The sequence below is a fragment of the Macaca mulatta genome, chromosome 2 (assembly GCF_049350105.2).
Source record: "Macaca mulatta isolate MMU2019108-1 chromosome 2, T2T-MMU8v2.0, whole genome shotgun sequence".
In the NCBI taxonomy this organism is placed as follows: Eukaryota; Metazoa; Chordata; class Mammalia; order Primates; family Cercopithecidae; genus Macaca; species Macaca mulatta.
The window spans coordinates 167,008,678-167,015,039 of record NC_133407.1 but is presented as its reverse complement, the minus strand read 5'-3'; positions in this window follow the sequence as shown (position 1 = coordinate 167,015,039).

Below are 6,362 nucleotides of genomic sequence, written 5' to 3'. Positions count from 1 at the left end.
AAGAAACAGCCCAAAATTTGAACACGACTTTCCTGCCCACATTCTATTAGCCAGGACTTAGTCACTGGGTCATACATTTCTGCAAAGGGAAGTTTGAAAATGTATTTTTAAAAATCTGTGCAGTCATGTGTTATTACTAAGAAAGAAGGGGAGAATAGATATTGAACAAGAATAAGCAGTTAATGCCACACATATCCATTGTTTGCTCTAAAAAAGAATGGTTGGAGGTTTTCTGTAGCAGCTTAAAAATGTGTGTTATTGTGCAACTGATACAAATGGATACTTTGCACAATTCATATAATATAATTGATAATTATTTATCTTACATGTTGCTATACTTAATGTCAATCTCTTTCACTAGACTCTACACTCCAAGAAGGTAGGGCTCATGTCTGATTTAATAATAATTTTATAATCCTCTTTCTATTACAAATAGTTACTTGTTGAATAAATGAGTACAAGAAGGACTCTGCATCAAATTGACCCTCAGCTGCTTCACCAAAATCCATGAACCCTCCCAAAAAATTGGTGGTTATTAAAAATAACGAAAACAGTGAAGTTAGTATATAAGAAAGTATTTAACCCTTCAAAGTCTACAGATAACAAAAATTTCCAAGCCCAAATTTCACTCCGAAGAAAACTTGTTTTAGTCAGGTCAGAAGGATCTTGTAACTTTGTGTGTCCCCTCATGTGTGAAACTTAGTTCCTCTGTCATGTTTCTATTGCACTTATTTCTTCCTAATTCAGATCCTTGTTCAATGCAATGTGCCCATTTGCCTATGTATCCACCCCGATAGTGAAAACATCTTTGTGCATACGTGTGGAAACTGCAATGTTGTATGAGTATGATTTCTTCTTCAAAGCAGAAAATAAGTCAACAGTTTTATGCACATTCATGTTCTTAAAACAAATACCTGTTTAGAATAAGTAATACACGTAGAGTTATCTTTTGTAATTATCCTCTCATAATTTTCCAGAAAATACATCAAGTATCCACTGCCTGGATAAAGAAAACCATGTAAGAATGCTACCTAGTATTTTTGCTTCCTTCACTTCTAATCACAAGATACTCTGGCTTTGCTTAGAAATCATTCTTGGGTGCCATTCAGGAGAGAGAGAGAGAGAGAATGAGGAAGAACTGGCTTGCTACCTGCAATTGGCCAGAGTGAGACCAAGCCCATCTAGTCAGGAGAGCCCATTACTTGTTCATCAACTACTTCAGTGCTATGGGACATGGAAAGGTGAAGCAGCAGGACTCTACAGAGCCACAGGGGCCAGTGTTTCAGCCACTATTTCATTGGCCTAGATACTTCCCTATTCCTCTTCAATGACTGTGAAACTGAGTGTACTTTCCAGTTCCTAGCATCCACTCGTTCCCTTTTCTGAGAGTCCAGGTAAGATGGTAGCATCACTGCACATACACAGCCACAGCTGGCAGCTTGGTTTCTGGACCCATAATCATGCCAATCAGCACTTCCTACACAAAACCTTTTCAACAACCCTAGAACCAAAGGCCCCACTTGATGCCACCAGATTTCTCTCTCAATTCAAGTCTTACAATTAGGCAGCTTTGTGTTTTTTTTCACACTTATGCATTATGATAGTTATTTAGGCTGTGCACAATAGTCTCCAAGAATATGCTTCCCAATCCAGGCCTTCCTCCTACTCAGCAATGTTGCTAAAAAATGCAAAGACATTCAGTGAAGGTCATAAGTAATGCTGGTAGTTAAGGCAACAGGCAACAATTTCTTTTCCTCTTGCTCACCACTTCAAGAAAACATGATGTAGAAACTTCCATGGAGCCTCACACCCTGCTCTCCCTTTGCATCCTGGCACTCTCATCCTGATACACTAAAAAACTCAGCATTTTACTCACGTAACTGTGCATTATTAGGAATTGGGTGATCGAACCCACACGGAGACACATACCCCACTCACCTTAATATGGTTTTTTAAAAAGTCTGAGTAAAAGGAAGTGGCCATTTCTGTTGCAACTGTGAAAATAGAAATTTTATTATAGCATCTGACATCTATACAATAAATGGGTAAGAACATTTTAGAAATAACTGAAAGCTGTGATCATCTTTTTTTCCCCATACAAAGCTGTTCTCAAAAAGCATCAAATACCCAGTAGCTAAAGTGAAAATAAAACTCAAAATTGAGCATAAAATGATAAATCACTAACCTTTGTTGGAGGAACGGCACTTAAAGATTTAACACAGGAAGCATCATGGCATTCACACTTCTATTCTATGGGGGTGGATCAGAGGGGACAATGGTAGGATTTGTATATATTTTGCACTCTAATTAAGAAATGAAGGTTTTTTTGTTGTTGTTGTTCTGCTTTTGTTCTTGCAGCAAGGTAGAAATATAGAAAGTCAAGACAAAGATTGCTAGCGATCTTTAGGGAAAAGCTAACAAAAATCAGGCATTCTTAGGAATATTAAGTAATGCAATCAACATCTTGCAAAATATTGGAGGGTGAAAGTGTCCATAAAAATCAATAGAAAACATTTCTACTAAAAGTGAGCTTTGAGCATATGAAGGCACAATGGTAAAGAGTTTTCTTTATGTCATTAAAAAGAACCCCCATATATGGAATCAATCCATCCCAATACACAAAGACAGAGGTCAAGAACAAGGTGGGGAATACAGAAGAGTATCAGGGATGTCCACATAAGTTCAGAAAAGATTATTTTCTTCAACATCCAAATTAAAAGTCCCCCTGCTTACTTTGGTAAACCACTGCCTAATTTTCATGGAGTATTGTTCTATTTATAACACAGTATTAAATTTGCAATCTAAATTAGATTGGCTCAGAAACCATCCTATCATGTGTGGAAAGTTCCGCTGATGTTTTCCAAGATTCCTGTGAATACACGGACCTTGTATTCTCATGTTTGGACCATTCTCACTCTTATTTTCTGCTCTCTCAGTCTCAGGCTTATTTTATTTCCTTTGACTTTTTTTTTTTCCCTCTATCCCACATAGACTTAAACATGGAAACTTATTTTTTTCATTATAACCCAGACATCATTTTCACAATATAGTAAGGCACTATATCCATGGATAGCAATTGAGGTGGGAGAATATGTCACTTTACTGCATGTTACGGCATATAACTTAAGTCTTCCTAAAATGCTTCTTACTAATAAGAACCATATTTAATTTCTCACTGGCTGATTTTTATTGTGGTCATTTGAGCCTACTATTAAGGCTGAACCCCTAAGCTCACTTCTCATATTCCCCTTCTGGATTCCCATTTCATGTCTAGAAAAAAAGTAAAATAGAAAAGCAGAAATGATTATATAATGTTGCTAGTATCCATATGGGTGGCCACATGGTGCTAGCACAGTCCCCTGGTTTTCATTGTCAGCTACACCTGCTGAAGACTGGGAGATTTGATAGACATGGAGATGGAAATCTTCTCTGTCAGGTGCCCAGCAACACTGGTGAAACAAGTGGTCTTTCTGCATCCTCGATCTGTTCTGTCTTGAAATTTGGCACTGAGACTTCAGAGTAACTACGACCTTTTAAAGTAACTCTTGCTCTTTCTTCTGGAGTAGGTTAAAAAAAGAAAAACCTCAATTCTGGCTATGCTGGTAAGCAATATTATGGATTCAAAAGTTAAATAAATTATCTTTAAAAATCATTCTGACACCATTGATCTTCACAAAAGTTTAGTGGGTAGGTAGAGATAATGTCAAGTGCCTATAAAGAATATGGAAAATAGTTTATCCACTAAGAGTGAAATAAGCAAGGAGAAACACAGACAGCAAGATACTAGTCATCTGCTGAAGTGCCAGAGAGATTTTGTAAAACATGAAGCTAAGCGGATTTGGAAATACCCAGGTTTAAGTAAAATGGCGTGAGCAAAAGCCTACAGAAGGAGGAAGACTAGAAGATGCAACTTGATCTCAATCATTTTATTTTACTCAGTTTGAAGAAAGAGGAAAATCACTGGCATGGGTTTATAAAGGGAGCCAAGGGGTAAGGAAAAGATGTCAGTGTAGCTTCAGCATAACCCAGACTAGAGTGTTCTTTGATGGGCAACCTTGGATCTCCAGTTGGCACATTTATGTCTATTGATGGAATGGATTGTAGATTATCCCGTTATGTCTTGATTTACTCCACGATCAAGAAAATCTACTTAAATTATATCCCTCTTGCTCCATGTTCATCTGGCAATTTCTTAATCAAAATTACTGGATCCCCATGTAAATTTTCTACCAGTGGTGAGAATGCAATGGTAAGCTGACATAAATTTTTGGTCCGCCTGGGACTTCCACTAAGTTTTCTATGCCTTAGTATCCGCATTTTTCTTTTTATTATATTCAGTGGTTAGTTATTAGAAGTTTCCACATCTGTAGAGTTAATAACAGTGTGCATGAGAATTAATTAATTAACATGTGTAAAGTATTTAGAGCAGTACTAGAAATATACTTCAATTCTAATTACATGTTAAAATCTTCTCAGTGTTATTGTAGATCATCTTGCTGGCAAGAAGTTGAGTTAGATATGAGCTAGTTCTCCAGCTTGATCATCTTTGAGTACAGTGAAAAAGCCAAGGACATAGGAAGTTGCGGACCTGAGATAATGATCTTTGCAAGTTACTTCTACTTTGTGAAACCTGAGCCAACCAGTCTCCATTCTCTTTCTTATACCTGCTTGTCATCTACATGTTTCTAAAAGAGTTTGGAATTTGGAATTTGGAGGATGCCATTTTATTTTATTTTAAAAAGGAAGGGGGTTTCATTCTTTCTACAGATAGACTTGATATACAACGTACACATGACACTTATAATTTTGCATTTCAAATGAGATAAAAATGAATTGAAGGGGACGGTCGAGACCTACAGAGCAGGAATCAGCAAGGAGTTTCTGTAAAGAGCCAGATACTAAATATTTTCAGCTTTTTGAGCCATACAATCTTCATCACAACTTCTCAACACCAAGGTGGAGCATGACAGCAACCACAGCTAACATGTAAACTAATGAGCTTGCACATGTTTCAATAAAACTTTATTACATAAGCAGGTTGCAATATGTATTTGATTCACTGGCTATAGTGTGTTGGCCTGTGCTATTGATTAAAGTATACTGATTCCTTCTAAACCCATGACATAATTTAAATTTATAATAATAAAAAAAGATAAAGTACAATCAGGAGATATTGTTAACCAATCACAACAGAACTTGAGATTATTGAGAATTTGGCTCAGACAGAAAACACCCTGTAATATCTATATCCATATCTACCTACCTACCTACCTACCTACCTACCTATTTATGAATTAGGGAGATGTGAATACTGACTGAATATTTGATATTAAAGAATTGTTGATCATTTTTGGAGGACAATGGTATTTTGGTTATGTTTTAAAACACCCCGTCTTTCAGAGAAATGTTCTGAAATATTTTCAGATGAAATGATTCAATGTCTGATATCTATTTCAAAAGTATTGAAGGAGAAATGGAGTTGGAATATAGATAAAACAAAATGACTCATGAATTGAACATTGCTGAGATTAGGTGATGAATACATGGAATTCATAATACCATTCTATCTACTTCTGTATATGTTTAAAATTTTCTATATATTTTTTGAAATATAAAAATACACAATGCAGAATCTTTCTCTCTTTCTTGCTCACACACTCTTTCTCTCTCTCACTCACTCTCTCTCACTCACACACACACACACACAGACATAGAAACTCAAATGCAGGCAGATAGCTCAAAGAATGGAGGCAAAGCAAACTTCAGGACTGAGCTAAAAAGATGGAGTACATAACATAGGATGTTTTGTGTTTACTTTACAATTATTGTCTTAAATAACATAAAATTTAGTTTAATGAGAGGTACAATGGAATATAATTCTGCTAACAGATGAAGATTCTAATTATAGACCTATTAGATGGAGTGCTACTTTCTAATTTAGGGCAAAAGAAATCAGTACAAGATAGGAGTAACAGACACAATTTCTTTTCACAGACCTTCAATGTTGGGATGTATCCCATGAAAAGACAACCAACAACACGAGTTGAGTGTGGGTTGTGGGATCTGCATGTAATTACAGTTTACAAAACAAAACTCCAAGTCTTTCCTCACAATTTTCCTTTGACTGCCAAACATCCCCTCATCAATTTAACCCATGTTCTGATGTCAACTCCAGGCAGAGTTTATACTCTCACTATGCTTTGACCATTTTTATCAGAAATGCCTGGTTCGATCGTAAATCACCCATTTACTAGTCTATTATTCCAACCCAGCTATGCTCAAAACCCTTTAAAGCAGACAGCATCTTCTTCTTGGTGTCCTGAGAAGCCTATGCAGGGACCGATTCAGTATACATCATCAGA